A 19,715-nucleotide genomic window follows, 5' to 3' on the forward strand; every position below is an offset into this window, starting at 1 on the left:
TGCTTTACTTTATCACTAAGTGGTAGCGATAGTCATAGAAGCATCAGATTGGCGAGACGACAACGATGCTACAATGGAGATCAAGGTGTCGCGCCGGTGACGATGGTGATCATGACGGTGCTTCGGAGATGGAGATCACAAGCACAAGATGATGATGGCCATATCATATCACTTATATTGATTGCATGTGATGTTTATCTTTTTATGCATCTTATCTTTCTTTGATTGACGGTAGCATTATAAGATGATCCCTCACTAAATTATCAAAGTATAAGTGTTCTCCCTGAGTATGCACCGTTGTGAAAGTTCTTCGTGCTGAGACACCACGTGATGATCGGGTGTGATAGGCTCTACGTTCAAATACAACGGGTGCAAAACAGTTGCACACGCGGAATACTCAGGTTAAACTTGACGAGCCTAGCATATAAAAGATATGGCCTCAAAACACGTAGACCGAAAGGTCGAGCGTGAATCATATAGTAGATATGATCAACATAGTGATGTTCACCATTGAAACTACTCCATCTCACGTGATGATCGGACATGGTTTAGTTAATTTGGATCACGTGATCACTTAGAGGATTAGAGGGATGTCTATCTAAGTGGGAGTTCCTAATTAATATGATTAATTGAACTTAAATTTATCATGAACTTAGTCCTGGTAGTATTAGCATATCTATGTTGTAGATCAATAGCTCGCATTTAGCTCCCCTGTTTTATTTTTGATATGTTCCTAGAGAAAACTAAGTTTAAAGATGTTAGTAGCAATGATGCGGATTGGATCGGTGATCTGAGGTTTATCCTCATTGCTGCACAGAAGTATTATGTCCTTGATGCATCGCTAGGTGACAAACCTATTGCAGGAGTAGATGCAAATGTTATGAACGTTTGGCTAGCTCAATATGATGACTACTTGATAGTTTAGTGCACCATGCTTAAACGGCTTAGAATCGGGTCTTCAAAGACGTTTTGAACGTCATGGACCATATGAGGTGTTACAGGAGTTGAAGTTAATATTTCAAGCAAATACCTGAGTTGAGAGATATGAAATCTCCAACAAGGTCTATAGCTAAAAGATGGAGGAGAATAGCTCAAGCAGTGAGCATGTGCTCAGATTGTCTGGGTCCTACAATCGCTTGAATCAAGTGGGAGTTAATCTTCCAGATAAAATAGTGATTGACAGAATTCTCTAGTCACCATCACCAAGTTAGTAGAACTTCATGATGAACTATAATATGCAAGGGATAATGGAAACAATTCCCAAGCTCTTCGTGATGCTGAAATCGACGAAGGTAGAAATCAAGAAAAGCATCAAGTGTTGATGGTAAACAAAAACCACTAGTTTCAAGTAAAGGGATAAAGGGAAGAAAGGGGAACTTCAAGAAGAACGGCAAGCAAGTTGCTGCTCAAGTGAAAAAACCCAAGTATGGACCTAAGCCTGAAATTGAGTGCTTCTACTGCAAAGGGACTGGTCACTGGAAGCGGAACTACCCCAAGTAATTGGCGGATAAGAAGGATGGCAAAGTGAACATAGGTATATTTGATATACATGTTATTTATGTGTACTTTACTAGTGTTTATAGCAACCCCTCAGTATTTGATACTAGTTCAGTTGCTAAGAATAGTAACTCGAAACAGGAGTTGCAGAATAAATAGAGACTAGTTAAGGGTCAAGTGACGATGTGTATTGGAAATGGTTCCAAGATTGATATGATCATCATCGCACACTCCCTACACTTTCGGGATTACTGTTAAACCTAAAATAAATGTTATTTAGTGTTTGTGTTGAGCATAAATATGATTGGATCATGGGTATTGCAATATGATTATTCATGTAAGTTAGAGAATAGTTGTTGTTCTGTTTACATGAATAAAACCTTCTATGGTCATACACCCAATGAAAATGGTTTGTTGGATCTCGATCATGGTGATACATATTTTTATAATATTGAAGCCAAAAGATGCAAAGTTAATAATGATAGTGCGACTTATTCATGGCACTGCCGTTTAGGTCATATTGGTGTAAAGCGCATGAAGAAAATCCATGCTGATGGGCTTTTGGAATCACTTGATTATGAATCAGTTGATGCTTGTGAACCATGCCTCATGGGCAAGATGACTAAGACTCCGTTCTCCGGAACAATGGAGCGAGCAACGGATTTGTTGGAAATCATACATACTGATGTATGTGGTCCGATGAATATTGAGGCTCGCGGCAGGTATCATTATTTTCTGATCTTCACATATGATTTGAGCAGATCTGAGTATATCTACTTGATGAAACACAAGTCTGAAACATTTGAAAAGTTCAAAGAATTTCAGAGTGAAGTGGAGAATCATCGTAACAAAAATAAAAGTTTCTACGATATGATCGCAGAAGTAAAATATTTGAGTTACGAGTTTGGCCTTAAGTTAAAATAATGTGAAATAGTTTCACTACTCACGCCACCTGGAACACCACAGTGTAATGGTGTGTCCGAACGTCGTAACCGTACTTTATTAGATATGGTGCGATCTATGATGTCTCTTACCTATTTATCACTATCATTTTGGGGTTATGCATTAGAGACAGCTACATTCACGTTAAATAGGGCACCATCTAAATCCGTTGAGATGACACCGTATGAACTATGGTTTGGCAAGAAACCTAAGCTGTCGTTTCTTAAAGTTTGAGGTTGCAATGCTTATGTGAAAAAGTTTCAACCTGATAAGCTCAAACCCATATCGGAGAAGTGCGTCTTCATAGCATACCCAAAAGAAAATGTTGGGTACACCTTCTATCACAGATCCGAAGGCAAGATATTCATTGCTGAGAATGGATCCTTTCTAGAGAAGGAGTTTCTCTCGAAAGAAGTGAGTGGGAGGAAAGTAAAACTTGATGAGGTAATTGTACCTGCTCCCTTATTGGAAAGTAGTTCATCACAGAAATCTATTCTTGTGACTACTACACCAATTAGTGAGGAAGCTAATGATGATGATCATGTAACTTCAGATCAAGTTACTACCGAACCTCGTAGGTAAACCAGAGTGAGATCCGCACCAGAGTGGTACGGTAATCCTATTCTGGAGGTCATGTTACTTGACCATGACGAACCTACGAACTATGAGGAAGCGATGATGAGCCCAGATTCCGTGAAATGGCTTGAGGCCATGAAATCTGAGATGAGATCCATGTATAAGAACAAAGTATGGACATTGATTGACTTGCCCAAAGATCGGCGAGCCATTGAGATTAAATGGATCTTCAAGAGGAAGACGAACGCTGATAGTAGTGTTACTATCTACAAAGCTAGAATTGTCGCAAAAGGTTTTTGACAAGTTCAAGGTGTTGACTACAATGAGAGTTTCTCACTCATATCTATGCTTAAGTCTGTCCGAATCATGTTAGCAATTGCCACATTTTATGAAATCTGGCAAATGGATAAACAAAACTACATTCCTTAATGGATTTATTAAAGAAGAGTTGTATATGATGCAACAAGAAAGTTTTGTCAATCCTAAAGGTGCTAACAAAATATGCAAGCTCCAGCGATGCATCTATGGGCTGGTACAAGCATCTCGGAGTTGCAATATGTGCTTTGATAAGTTGATCAAAGCATACCGTTTTATACAGACTTGCGGTGAAGCCTGTATTTACAAGAAAGTGAGTGGGAGCACTGCAGCATTTCTGATAAGTATATGTGAATGCCATATTATTGATTGGAGATAATGTAGAATTATTCTGCAAAGCATAAAGGAGTGTTTGGAAGGAGTTTTTCAAAGAAAGACCTCAGTGAAGCTGCTTACATATTGAGCATCAAGATCTATAGAGATAGATCAAGACACTTGATAAGTTTTTCAATGAGTACATACCTTGACAAGATTTTGAAGTAGTTCAAAATGGAATAGTCAAAGAAAGAGTTCTTTCCTGTGTTACAAGGTGTGAAACTGAGTAAGACTCAAAGCCCGACCACGGCAGAAGATAGAAAGAGAATTAAAGTCATTCCCTATGCCTTGGCTATAGGTTCTATAAAATATGCCATGCTGTGTACCAGATCTATTGTATACCCTACACTTATTTTGGCGAGGGAGTACAATAGTGATCTAGGTGTAGATCACTGGACAATGTTCAAAATTATCCTTAGTGGAATAAGGATATGTTTCTTGATTATGGAGGAGACAAAAAGGTTCATCGTAAAGGGTTACGTCGATGAAAATTTTGACACTGATCCAGATGACTCTAAATCTCAATCTGGATACATATTGAAAGTGGGAGCAATTAGCTAGAGTAGCTCCGTGCAGAGCATTGTTGACATAGAAATTTGCAAAATACCTACGGATCTGAATGTGGCAGACTCGTTGACTAAACTTCTCTCACAAGAAAAACATGATCACACCTTAGTACTCTTTGGGTGTTAATCACATAGCAATGTGAACTAGATTATTGACTCTAGTAAACCCTTTGTGTGTTGGTCACATGTCGATGTGAACTATGGGTGTTAATCACATGGTGATGTGAACTATTGGTATTAAATCACATGGCGATGTGAACTAGATTATTGACTCTAGTGCAAGTGGGAGACTGAAGGAAATATGCCCTAGAGGCAATAATAAAGTTATTATTTATTTCCTTATATCATGATAAATGTTTATTATTCATGCTAGAATTGTATTAACCGGAAACATAATACATGTGTGAATACATAGACAAACAGAGTGTCACTAGTATGCCTCTACTTGACTAGCTCATTGATCAAAGATGGTTATGTTTCCTAACGATAGACATGAGTTGTCATTTGATTAACGGGATCACATCATTAGGAGAATGATGTGATTGACTTTACCCATTCCATTAGCTTAGCACTTGATTGTTTAGTTTGTTTCTATTGCTTTCTTCATGACTTTTACATGTTCCTATGACTATGAGATTATCCAACTCCCATTTACCGGAGGAACACTTTGTGTGCTACCAAATGTCACAACGTAACTGGGTGATTATAAAGGTGCTCTATAGGTGTTTCCGAAGGTACTTGTTGGGTTGGCGTATTTTGAGATTAGGATTTGTCACTCCGATTGTCGGAGAGGTATCTCTGGGCCCACTCGGTAATGCACATCACTATAAGCCTTGCAAGCATTGCAACTAATGAGTTAGTTGTGGGATGATGTATTACAGAACGAGTAAAGAGACTTGCCGGTAACGAGATTGAACTAGGTATTGGGATACCGACGATCGAATCTCGGGCAAGTAACATACCGATGACAAAGGGAACAACGTATGTTGTTATGCGGTCTGACCGATAAAGATCTTCGTAGAAAATGTAGGAGCCAATATGGGCATCCAGGTCCTGCTATTGGTGATTGACTAGAGAGGTGTCTCGGTCATGTCTACATAGTTCTCGAACCCGTAGGGTCCGCACACTTATCGTTCATTGACGATATAGTATTATAGGAGTTATGTATGTTGGTGACCGAATGTTGTTCAGAGTCCCAGATGAGATCACGGACATGACGAGGAGCTCCAGAATGGTCCGGAGGTAAAGATTCATACATTGGATGATATGGTTTGTGTTGGGTTTCGTAGTAATTTCAAAAAATTTCCTACGCACACGCAAGATCATGTGATGCATAGCAACGAGAGGGGAGAGTGTTGTCTATGTACCCACGCAGACCGACTGCAGAAGCGTTGACACAACGTAGAGGAAGTATTCGAACGTCTTCGCGATCCAACCGATCAAGCACCGAAACTACGGCACCTCCGAGTTCAAGCACTCGTTCAGCTTGATGACGATCCCCGGACTCTGATCCAGCAAAGTGTCGGGGAAGAGTTCCGTCAGCACGACGGCGTGGTGACGATCTTGATGTACTACAGCAGCAGGGCTTCGCCTAAACTCTGCTATAGTATTATCAAGGACTATGGTGGCTGGGGGCACCGCACACGGCTATGGAATAGATCACGTGGATCAACTTGTGTGTTTCTGGGGTGCCCCTGCCTCCGTATATAAAGGACTAGAGGGGGGGAGGCTGGCTGGCCAAGTGTGGCGCGCCAGGAGAGTCCTACTCCCTCTGGGAGTAGGATTCCCCCCCAATCCTAGTTGGAATAGGACTCCTTGAGGGGGGAAAGAGAGAGAGGGGGACGGCCACCTCTCCTAGTCCTAATAGGACTAGGGGAAGGGGGGAGGCGCACAGCCACCTTGGGCTGCCCCTTTCTCCTTTCCACTAAAGCCCACTAAGGCCCATATAGCTCCCGGGGGGTTCCGGTAACCTCCCGGTACTCCGGTAAAATCCCGATTTCACCCGGAACACTTCCGATATCCAAACATAGGCTTCCAATATATCAATCTTTATGTCTCGACCATTTCAAGACTCCTCGTCATGTCCGTGATCACATCCGGGACTCCGAACAACCTTCGGTATATCAAAATGTATAAACTCATAATATAACTGTCATCGTAACCTTAAGCGTGCGGACCCTACGGGTTCGAGAACAATCTAGACATGACCGAGACACGTCTCCGGTCAATAACCAATAGCGGGACCTGGATGCCCATATTGGCTCCTACATATTCTACGAAGATCTTTATCGGTCAGACCGCATTACAACATACGTTGTTCCCTTTGTCATCGGTATGTTACTTGCCCGAGATTCGATCGTCGGTATCCAATACCTAGTTCAATCTCGTTACCGGCAAGTCTCTTTACTCGTTCTGTAATACATCATCCCGCAACTAACTCATTAGTTGCAATGCTTGCAAGGCTTATGTGATGTGCATTACCGAGAGGGCCCAGAGATACCTCTCCGACAACCGGAGTGACAAAACCTAATCTCGAAATATGCCAACCCAACATGTACCTTTGGAGACACCTGTAGTACTCCTTTATAATCACCCAGTTACGTTGTGACGTTTGGTAGTACCCAAAGTGTTCCTCCGGTAAACGAGAGTTGCATAATCTCATAGTTATAGGAACATGTATAAGTCATGAAGAAAGCAATAGCAACATACTAAATGATCGGGTGCTAAGCTAATGGAATGGGTCATGTCAATCAGATTATTCTCTTAATGATGTGATCCCGTTAATCAAATAACAACTCATTGTTCATGGTTAGGAAACATAACCATCTTTGATTAATGAGCTAGTCAAGTAGAGGCATACTAGTGACACTTTGTTTGCCTATGTATTCACACATGTATTATGTTTCCGGTTAATACAATTCTAGCATGAATAATAAACCTTTATCATGATTATAAGGAAATAAACAATAACTTTATTATTGCCTCTAGGGCATATTTCCTTCAGTCTCCCACTTGCACTAGAGTCAATAATCTAGATTACACCGTAATGATTCTAACACCCATGGAGCCTTGGTGCTGATCATGTTTTGCTCGTGGAAGAGGCTTAGTCAACGGGTCGCAATATTCAGATCCGTATGTATCTTGCAAATCTCTATGTCTCCCACCTGGACTAGATCCCGAATGGAATTGAAGCGTCTCTTGATGTGCTTGGTTCTCTTGTGAAATCCGGATTCCTTTGCCAAGGCAATTGCACCAGTATTATCACAAAAGATTTTCATTGGACCCGATGCACTAGGTATGACACCTAGATCGGATATGAACTCCTTCATCCAGACTCCTTTGTTCGCTGCTTCCGAAGCAGTTATGTACTTCGCTTCACATGTAGATCCCGCTACAACGCTTTGTTTAGAACTGCACCAACTGACAGCTCCACCGTTTAATGTAAACACGTATCTGGTTTGCGATTTAGAATCATCCGGATCAGTGTCAAAGCTTGCATCAACATAACCTTTTATGATGAGCTCTTTGTCACCTCCATATACGAGAAACATATCCTTAGTCCTTTTTAGGTATTTCAGGATGTTCTTGACCGCTGTCCAGTGATCCACTCCTGGATTACTTTGGTACCTCCCTGCTAGACTTATAGCAAGGCACACATCGGGTCTGGTACACAGCATTGCATACATGATAGATCCTATGGCTGATGCATAGGGAACATCTTTCATATTCTCTCTATCTTCTGCAGTGGTCGGGCATTGAGTCTTACTCAACTTCACACCTTGTAACACAGGCAAGAATCCTTTCTTTGCTTGATCCATTTTGAACTTCTTCAAAATCTTGTCAAGGTATGTGCTTTGTGAAAGTCCAATTAAGCGTCTTGATCTATCTCTATAGATCTTTATACCTAATATGTAAGCAGCTTCACCGAGGTCTTTCATTGAAAAACTCTTATTCAAGTATCCCTTTATGCTATCCAGAAATTCTATATCATTTCCAATTAGTAATATGTCATCCACATATAATATCAGAAATGCTACAGAGCTCCCACTCACTTTCTTGTAAATACAGGCTTCTCCGAAAGTCTGTATAAAACCAAATGCTTTTATCACACTATCAAAGCGTTTATTCCAACTCCGAGAGGCTTGCACCAGTCCATAAATGGATCGCTGGAGCTTGCACACTTTGTTAGCTCCCTTTGGATCGACAAAACCTTCTGGTTGCATCATATACAACTCTTCTTCCAGAAATCCATTCAGGAATGCAGTTTTGACATCCATTTGCCAAATTTCATAATCATAAAATGCGGCAATTGCTAACATGATTCGGACAGACTTAAGCATCGCTACGGGTGAGAAGGTCTCATCGTAGTCAACCCCTTGAACTTGTCGAAAACCTTTTGTGACAAGTCGAGCTTTGTAGACAGTAACATTACCGTCAGTGTCAGTCTTCTTCTTGAAGATCCATTTATTCTCAATTGCTTGCCGATCATCGGGCAAGTCAACCAAAGTCCATACTTTGTTCTCATACATGGATCCCATCTCAGATTTCATGGCTTCAAGCCATTTTGCGGAATCTGGGCTCACCATCGCTTCTTCATAGTTCGTAGGTTCATCATGATCTAGTAGCATGACTTCCAGAACAGGATTACCGTACCACTCTGGTGCGGATCTCACTCTGGTTGATCTACGAGGTTCAGTAGTATCTTGATCTGAAGTTTCATGATCATTATCATTAGTTTCCTCACTAACTGGTGTAGGTGTCACTGGAACAGTTTTCTGTGATGTACTACTTTCCAGTAAGGGAGCAGGTACAGTTACCTCGTCAAGTTATACTTTCCCCCCACTCACTTCTTTCGAGAGAAACTCCTTCTCTAGAAAGTTTCCAAATTTAGCAACAAAAGTCTTGCCTTCGGATCTGTGATAGAAGGTGTATCGAATAGTTTCCTTTGGATATCCTATGAAGACACATTTCTCCGATTTGGGTTCGAGCTTATCAGGTTGAAGCTTTTTCACATAAGCATCGCAGCCCCAAACTTTTAGAAACGACAACTTTGGTTTCTTGCCAAACCACAGTTCATAAGGCGTCGTCTCAACGGATTTTGATGGTGCCCTATTTAACGTGAATGCGGCCGTCTCTAGAGCGTATCCCCAAAACGATAGCGGTAAATCAGTAAGAGACATCATAGATCACACCATATCTAGTAAAGTACGATTACGACGTTCGGACACACCATTACGCTGTGGTGTTCTGGGTGGCGTGAGTTGCGAAACTATTCCACAATTTTTCAAATGTACACCAAACTCATAACTCAAATATTCTCCTCCACGATCAGATCATAGAAACTATATTTTCTGGTTACGATGATTTTCAACTTCACTCTAAAATTCCTTGAACTTTTCAAATGTTTCAGACTTATGTTTCATTAAGTAGATATACCCATATCTGCTTAAGTCATCTGTGAAGGTGACAAAATAACGATATCCGCCACGAGCCTCAATATTCATCGGACCACATACATCTGTATGTATGATTTCCAACAAATCTGTTGCTCTCTCCATAGTACCGGAGAACGGTGTTTTGGTCATCTTCCCATGAGGCAAGGTTTGCAAGTACCAAGTGATTCATAATCAAGTGGTTCCAAAAGTCCATCAGTATGGAGTTTCTTCATGCGCTTTACACCGATATGACCTAAACGGCAGTGCCACAAATAAGTTGCACTCTCATTATCAACTCTGCATCTTTTGGCTTCAACATTATGAATATGTGTGTTACTACTATCGAGATTCAACAAGAATAGACCACTCTTCAAGGGTGCATGACCATAAAAGATATTACTCATATAAATAGAACAACCATTATTCTCTGATTTAAATGAATAACCGTCTCGCATCAAACAAGATCCAAATATAATGTTCATGCGTAACGCTGGCACCAAATAACAATTATTTAGGTCTAATACTAATCCCGAAGGTAGATGTAGAGGTAGCGTGCCGACTGCGATCACATCGACTTTGGAACCGTTTCCCACGCGGATCGTCACCTCATCCTTAACCAATCTTCGCTTGATCCGTAGTCCCTGTTTCGAGTTGCAAATATTAGCAACAAAACCAGTATCAAATACACAGGTGCTACTGCGAGCATTAGTAAGGTACACATCAATAACATGTATATCACATATACCTTTGTTCACCTTGCCATCCTTCTTATCCGCCAAATACTTGGGGCAGTTCCGCTTCCAGTGACCAGTCTGCTTGCAATAGAAGCACTCAGTTTCAGGCTTAGGTCCAGGTTTGGGTTTCTTCTCTTGAGTAGCAACTTGCTTGCCGTTCTTTTTGAAGTTCCCCTTCTTCTTCCCTTTGCCCTTTTTATTGAAACTAGTGGTCTTGTTGACCATGAACACTTGATGCTCCTTCTTGATTTCTACCTCCGCAGCTTTCAGCATCACGAAGAGCTCAGGAATAGTCTTGTTCATCCCTTGCATATTATAGTTCATCACGAAGCTCTTGTAGCTTGGTGGCAGTGATTGAAGAATTCTGTCAATGACGCAATCATCTGGAAGATTAACTCCCAATTGAATCAAGTGATTATTATACCCAGACATTTTGAGTATATGCTCACTGACAGAACTGTTCTCCTCCATCTTGCAGCTATAGAACTTATTGGAGACTTCATATCACTCAATCTGGGCATTTGCTTGAAATATTAACTTCAACTCCTGGAACATCTCATATGCTCCATGACGTTCAAAACGTCGTTGAAGTCCCGATTCTAAGCCGTAAAGCATGGCACACTGAACTATCGAGTAGTCATTAGCTTTGCTCTGCCAGACGTTCATAACATCCGGCGTTGCTCCTACAGCAGGCCTGGCACCCAGCGGTGCTTCGAGGACGTAATTCTTCTGTGCAGCAATGAGGATAATCCTCAAGTTACGGACCCAGTCCGTGTAATTGCTACCATCATCTTTCAACTTTGCTTTCTCAAGGAACGCATTAAAATTCAACGGAACAACAGCACGAGCCATCTATCTACAATCAAACATAAACAAGCAAGATACTAATCAGGTACTAAGTTTCATGATAAATTTAAGTTCAGTTAATAAAATTAATAAAAGAACTCCCACTTAGATAGACATCCCTCTAATCCTCTAAGTGATTACGTGATCCAAATCAACTAAACCATAACCGATCATCACGTGAGATGGAGTAGTTTTCAATGGTGAACATCATTATGTTGATCATATCTACTATATGATTCACGCTCGACCTTTCGGTCTCCGTGTTCCGAGGCCATATCTGTATATGCTTGGCTCATCAAGTATAACCTGAGTATTCCATGTGTGCAACTGTTTTGCACCCGTTGTATTTGAACGTAGAACCTATCACACCCGATCATCACGTGGTGTCTCAGCATGAAGAACTTTCGCAACGGTGCATACTCAGGGAGAACACTTCTTGATAATTTAGTGAGAGATCATCTTATAATGCTACCGTCAATCAAAGCAAGATAAGATGCATAAAAGGATAAACATCACATGCAATCAATATAAGTGATATGATATGGCCATCATCATCTTGTGCTTGTGATCTCCATCTCCGAAGCACCGTCGTGATCACCATCGTCACCGGCGTGACACCTTGATCTCCATCGTAGCATCGTTGTCGTCTCGCCAATCTTGTGCTTCTATGACTATCGCTACCGCTTAGTGATAAAAGTAAAGCATTACATCGCGATTGCATTGCATACAATAAAACGACAACCATAAGGCTCCTGCCAGTTGCCGATAACTTGGTTACAAAACATGATCATCTCATACAATAAAATTCAGCATCATGTATTGACCATATCACATCACAACATGCCCTGCAAAAACAAGTTAGATGTCCTCTACTTTGTTGTTGCAAGTTTTACGTGGCTGCTACGGGCTTAAGCAAGAACCAATCTCACCTACGCATCAAAACCACAACGATAGTTTGTCAAATAGACTCCATTTTAACCTTCGCAAGGACCGGGCGTAGCCATACTTGGTTCAACTAAAGTTGGAGAGATAGTCGCCCGCAAGCCATCTATGTGCAAAGCACGTCGGGGAAACCGGTCTCGCGTAAGCGTACGCGTAATGTTGGTCCGGGTCATCTCGTCCAACAATGCCGCTGAACCAAAGTATGACATGCTGGTAGGCAGTATGACTTATATCGCCCACAACTTACTTGTGTTCTACTCGTGCATATAACATCAACATAAATAACCTAGGCTCGGATGCCACTGTTGGGTTTCGTAGTAATTTCAAAAAATTTCCTACGCACACGCAAGATCATGTGATGCATAGCAACGAGAGGGGAGAGTGTTGTCTACGTACCCACGCAGACCGACTGCGGAAGCGTTGACACAACATAGAGGAAGTATTCGAACGTCTTCGCGATCCAACCGATCAAGCACCGAAACTACGACACCTCTGAGTTCGAGAACACGTTCAGCTTGATGACGATCCCCGGACTCCGATCCAGCAAAGTGTCGGGGAAGAGTTCCGTCAGCACGACGGCGTGGTGACGATCTTGATGTACTACAGCAGCAGGGCTTCGCCTGAACTCCGCTACAGTATTATCGAGGACTATGGTGGCTGGGGGCACCACACACGGCTAAGGAATAGATCACGTGGATCAACTTGTGTGTTTCTGGGGTGCCCCTCCCTCCGTATATAAAGGACTAGAGGGGGGAGGCTGGCCGGCCAAGTGTGGCGCGCCAGGAGAGTCCTACTCCCTCTGGGAGTAGGATTCCCCCCAATCCTAGTTGGAATAGGACTCCTTGAGGGGGGAAAGAGAGAGAGGGGGCCGGCCACCTCTCCTAGTACTAATAGGACGAGGGGAAGGGGGGAGGTGCACAGCCACCTTGGGCTGCCCCTTTCTCCTTTCCACTAAAGCCCACTAAGGCCCATATAGCTCCCGGGGGGTTCCGGTAACCTCCCGGTACTCCGGTAAAATCCCGATTTCACCCGGAACACTTCCGATATCCAAACATAGGCTTCCAATATATCAATCTTTATGGCTCGACCATTTAGAGACTCCTCGTCATGTCCGTGATCACATCCGGGACTCCGAACAACCTTCGGTATATCAAAATGTATAAACTCATAATATAACTGTCATCGTAACCTTAAGCGTGCGGACCCTACGGGTTCGAGAACAATGTAGACATGACCGAGACACGTCTCCGGTCAATAACCAATAGCGGGACCTGGATGCCCATATTGGCTCCTACATATTCTACGAAGATCTTTATCGGTCAGACCGCATAACAACATACGTTGTTCGCTTTGTCATTGGTATGTTACTTGCCCGAGATTCGATCGTCGGTATCCAATACCTAGTTCAATCTCGTTACCGGCAAGTCTCTTTACTCGTTCTATAATACATCATCCCGCAACTAACTCATTAGTTGCAATGCTTGCAAGGCTTATGTGATGTCCATTACCGAGAGGGCCCAGAGATACCTCTCCGACAATCGGAGTGACAAAACCTAATCTCGAAATACGCCAAACCAACATGTACCTTTGGAGACACCTGTAGTACTCCTTTATAATCACCCAGTTACGTTGTGACATTTGGTAGTACCCAAAGTGTTCCTCCGGTAAACGGGAGTTGCATAATCTCATAGTTATAGGAACATGTATAAGTCATGAAGAAAGCAATAGCAACATACTAAACGATCGGGTGCTAAGCTAATGGAATGGGTCATGTCAATCAGATCATTCTCTTAATGATGTGATCCCGTTAATCAAATAACAACTCATTGTTCATGGTTAGGAAACATAACCATCTTTGATTAACGAGCTAGTGAAGTAGAGGCATACTAGTGACACTTTGTTTGTCTATGTATTCACACATGTATTATGTTTCCGGTTAATACAATTCTAGCCTGAATAATATACCTTTATCATGATTATAAGGAAATAAATAATAACTTTATTATTGCCTCTAGGGCATATTTCCTTCAGTTTGGCCAAGGGGTCAGGCCCATGGGGCTATAAGTCGGTGCAAAAGGAGTTTTGCGGAGGCCAGGGGGCCAAACGCCGGAGACCCTGGCGTCTGGCCCTGGGCCGGACACCGAGGCCCATGGCGTCTGGGCCAGACGCCAAGGATTGTGGCATTTGGTCTTGGAGTCCGAGTGGGACTCTTGCCTTTCAGGCAAAATCGAGTTTGAGGAGGCTTTTGCTCCAAGTTTCGACCCTAGGGCTCAACATATAAATAGAGGGGCAGGGCTAGCACCAAAGACACATCAAGAAACACGAAGCCGTGTGCCGGCAACCCCGCCCCTCTAGTTTATCCTCCGTCATAGTTTTCGTAGTGCATAGGCGAAGCCCTGCGGAAATTGTTCTTCACCAACACCGTCACCATGCCGTCGTGCTGCCGGAACTCATCTACTACTTCGCCCCTCTTGCTGGATCGAGAAGGCGAGGACGTCACCGAGCCAAACGTGTGCAGAACTCGGAGGTGCCGTGCTTCCGGTACTTGGATCAGTCGAATCGTGGAGACAAACAACTACATCAACCGTATCTATATAACACTTCCGCGAACGGTCTACGAGGGTACGTAGACAACACTCTCCCCTCTCGTTGCTATGCATCACCGTGATCTTGCGTGTGCCTAGGAATTTTTTTGAAATTACTACGTTCCCCTACACATTGCAACAGCAGCGAGGCTTCACAACAACATATGGTAAGCCAGTGTGTTTTAGTACATGTGAAATGTAATGCTTGTGGGCTGCTTTCTTGGCTTGTGCCCTCAACCTGTAATCCTACAGAATAACAAATAGTTCAGTTGTCTACTTTGCTGTATTGCTTGATTCGAATGCTTTTTTGTTACTTGTTACGCTATACCTGAGTTGGCCAATATGTCAGCAGTGCCTGCTGTACTATCGTAAAGAAATGCATGCCTAGTTCATTTGAGTCCTTAACTTTTCCTATGAACTTCATCACAAGACTGTCTTCGTAGTTTATATGAGACCACACTGTTAAGTGCTTTCTTAGATTATTTCAACTGGTTAGATGCCTTGGCAACTTAAATATAGCGGTGGTACACTCCCTTTCAACTAGGGATGTCAACTGGGTCCCGTTTAATCCCAATTAAAGTCCACTAGTGGTATGATAGTTCAAAAGAGTTTTTGTTTTTTGAGGAAAATGATCCAGGGAGATAGCAAAAACTAATTAGATGGGACTGGCGGATGTCGTTTATTTGCCACTTACATCACTAGTTTCATCTTACCATTTTAATTTCTTTTCGGCTGATGCTGCTTCGAACCATTTAAATATAGCTTGCCATGCTCGGCAATAATTCATATGTCGTTTACCATGTAAGCTTGCTGCCTCGATCATGCGATAACTATCTATTACTTATGTCCAGCGGAAACCTTTCAGGATGTCGTTCACACTAGGACACAGTGTACAACCTCAGAATCTATTTGTCGAAGCAGTGTGCCATCCATGTTACCAGATGGTAGCAGTTCAGAGGCAACACCGCCGAAGAGTAGTCTGAAAACAGATATTGTAGTTCTTGAGGCTTTACTAGAGGCAAAACGAGATGGTGTGGCTGTCATGAATGAGGTAATCTCGATCTGGAAGCTGGAAATTATGCAATTAGCTGCACACGTTATGCAAGCAACCCAAGAATTAGAGGAAGTAAGAATGCTGCATTTGAAGACGGAGGAGGTCCTGCTGCTTCTGCTATCTGAAGCCCAGGGTAATCCCAGTTCTTATTTAGATAGCAGTTGAAATTGTCATTAGATTATTGTACTTGCATGTTGTGTCATCTCTTTGAATGGATTATGTTGTAAGACCCCCTATGTTGTCCATGTGTTGTAATGATCCAAATTTTTTAGGACAGGTTATCCTCAGTACTTGTATGATTGACATAAGGTGAACTATTTTTCGTGTGAGCATGTTGTATGGGATGAAATAACTGTTTGACTCAAAGTGTATCAAACCTACTGATTTCGAAGATCACGACATTTCTAAATCATAATCATATATAAAGGTGGAATAAATCTTTGTTGTGGTTTTGAAGAAAGAAATAACAAAACGTAGAATTATCTGTGGATATTCGTAATCGAATAAAAATTGGATCTGGATTTAGTTGCCAGGGCCCAGGGCAAACATGAATGCTAATTCTCCTAAGTTGTGAACGAAGCGGCTAAACACCCACTATCATTTGTGGGCTGCCCGAAGCAAGTGTTTGCAAGATGGAAATTATTGTCTACCCCTGACACTTGATATCCTTATCGACCGGATTTACACTGCTGTCGATAGGGGTAGACTAGTAACTTCAATCAGACGTGACACGACGGCCTCTGAGCCCATTCAGACACGGTGGACGCCAAACGTGGGTGGCAAAACACATTTGATTCAAGCTCGTCCGAAAGACATGTGTCTCTCCCTCCATTTCCCCATTCATCCATGGTGGGCGGCAAAACAAACTCTCCTCGTCCGAAATCGATGTAGGCTACTATTTTAAATAGGGGCAGATGTGTAACTTCCCTCAGACGTGACACAACCGCCATACCTGTCGGCCCCGTTCATACACCGTGGGCGGCAAAACACCCTCTCCTCGTCCGAAATCGTTACCGGCAAATATTTGGGAGATGCAAGATTAGCGTCCTATCCCCAACCGACGTGATGTCTGAAATTTTAAACAGGGGATAAGTTCATAACTTTCCCACATTTCATACAAGCGCGTCCCAATGTTTGAGATCCCCCCTCCCACTCCATTTCCCCATTCATACACCGTCGGCTCCACAACAACCTCCCCACCATGGCCAGCCTCCTCCATTTGCCACCCCATCCTCCACCTTGCCGGAGCCGCTACCCCCACCCTGTCGTCCACTTCAAGAGATGGACGTCTCTCATCCACGGCGCCGGACCAGGATCCTTTCATCGCGTCGTCTCGCTTCATCAGCGCCGTCGTCCACTTTGTCGTTGCCGCTCCTATGAGCGCCTCGTCCAAGGCAACGGGATTTATCCCCCAACCCGGTCGTCTGCCATCTAAAGTCTTCTTCCCCACCGCCGATAGCCATCGCACCCGCAGCACCCTCAACGTATCAGCAGGGGCCTACACGGCGTCGCAAGAGAGGTGGTACTCTTCCATATTTGCTTAAGTTATTGATGTCACCCAGAAAATAGATCTTAAATTTTTTACTGTACTTTTCTTGTCCGTACCAAATTGTAGTGGCTAGTTGAATGCAAACATTGGTTGCGAAGTAGCTTTGTCCGGTTTGCACCTTCAGATCCGCCATGTCACGGTCACTATACTCGTAAAGCTTATGGTTTCCCCCCTTTATATTCACTACCATTATCGTAGGTGCTTCACTGCTTCGTGTCGTGCTAGCACCGCTCCTCAAGACCTCAACCCATCAAGCAAAACAACATGCCACTCATAATTCCAAAGCTTACGTGTTGAAATACGAATCTGATATGATGATCATATTACTAAAACAGAGAACGTTTAATTGGTCACCTAATGTTTCTATATTCGTTTCGAAAAGCATGTGCGCCACCCACTGGTCCAGCTAGTTCCACTTTCCTGATTTTACTCTTGATGCTTAGGGTTCTCCCCTTTTATCTACTCTACTATGATCTGCGTAGGTGCTTTCTTTCATACTAGCATTACTCCACCCTTCAAGCAAAACAACACAACAATCAAAATTCCAAAGCTTAGTTGTTCAAATATGATTGTGATATGATACTAATATTAGTTAACAGACACATTTAATTGGTTAGCTAAAGGTCTCACTTGAGTTTCCAAATGCATGTCGCGACATATAGAGAGACATCAGAATTGCATTTCTTTGTCACTTGTTGACTATACTTTCTTGTCCATACCAAATCTTAGTTGTTATTTCAAAGCAAATAACAGTTGCTAACTACCCTTTGCGTGGTTTGCAGCTTCAGATCTGCTATCCCACTGCCACGGTCAACACTATACTCATCATGCTTATGGTTTCCCCATTTTATGATGACCACGATCAGCCTACGTGGTTTGTGTCGTAATAGCACTGCTCCACCCATCGAGCTAAACAAGCTTAGTTGTACAAATTCAAATCTGATATTATGCTGATATTAGTAAAACTGAGAGATGTTTAATTGGTCAGCTAAATGTTCCTACTTTAGTTTCGAAATGCATGTGAGCCACATATGGAGAGACTGGAAGGAATAGTATTTCTCTGTGCGCTCTGGTTCATCATGGGTGGCCAACCAACATTGTATAGAAAGACTTGTAATATCTTCAATCTGCTTGCTCTTCTGCTCTTCTTTAAGATGATCCTCTTCTCTTGCGGTCGACTGGTCAGGTCGAGTTATTCTCCCTTAGTATATTTTGAATCTGTCAGGTCAGGTCGACTTGTTATTCTTTACCATATGTTGAAGTTGTCATCTGCGAAGTATCATCACTGCTGGAGCTCTCATATTTTGAGTAGTAGGCCACATTATATTAATGCACACGCCAAATTACAACATCAATGGCACCTCTTAGAAGAATTGCAGAGATAGCACAAAGGGGTTTACAGGGAGGAAGTATTGAATTATAATCACTTCTGCATTACAAAGATAATCTCACTTGTTTTTATGTTTTCATGCATGTCAGGTATTGAACATTATCAAAATGAATATGAGAATGGGCGCACGAGAGGAATATTGCGGAACAATCCACTGGCTAACAAACTTGGCATGGTGGAGGATGGCCTATCTTATTCACCCATCAAGGTGCATGCTCTAACTTGGCAAGGTTGTATTGGTCGCACATATTTTGCATCTGACCTCTTGCATTACATCTACTTTGTTACACCATCTGCTTAGTTTAAGCATCATATATGAGTATATGCTATACCTATCCATTTTCTGTACCTATTCCATGTGTCGTCATACTATGTTTTTCCAGTCAAATGTTGTTCTTTCATAATAGATGTCCAAAAGGAAGAGGGTGATTGCAGATCCTCAAGGAGTACAAACTAGGTATTTGGAAAAGGTAGTGACACCTGTTAAATTAGATAGATCAGCAGCCACAGAAAACATAGGCCCAACTGTAACAGACTTTACCCCTACTCCAGTGGCCAAACCCCTATTAGAACTGCTGAGAGCCCAGCGTCAGGTACTGTCTATGATATCAATTCAAAATTTGAACTCCTAAATTTCTGCATGTGCCTTACCTTCTCTCTTGTATGAAAACTAATTTCAGATGAATCTCCTAGCTCAAAGGATCATAGGATCTCAGGATAATACTTGGCTCTGCATTGCTCTTGTCAGTACCTCTTGCCCTTTGTCAGCATACTTACACTCATTGTTGTTTGATTATGTAGCATCACTGTAAATGTTCGCTTCTTTATCCTTCCTTTTCTTGAAATTATAAGATCTATATTTACTCTTAGATAAATGTAGAATTAACACAATGGTTATGAAGTTTTGGA

This window comes from Triticum aestivum, chromosome 3A, assembly GCF_018294505.1.
Source record: "Triticum aestivum cultivar Chinese Spring chromosome 3A, IWGSC CS RefSeq v2.1, whole genome shotgun sequence".
Classification (NCBI taxonomy): domain Eukaryota; kingdom Viridiplantae; phylum Streptophyta; class Magnoliopsida; order Poales; family Poaceae; genus Triticum; species Triticum aestivum.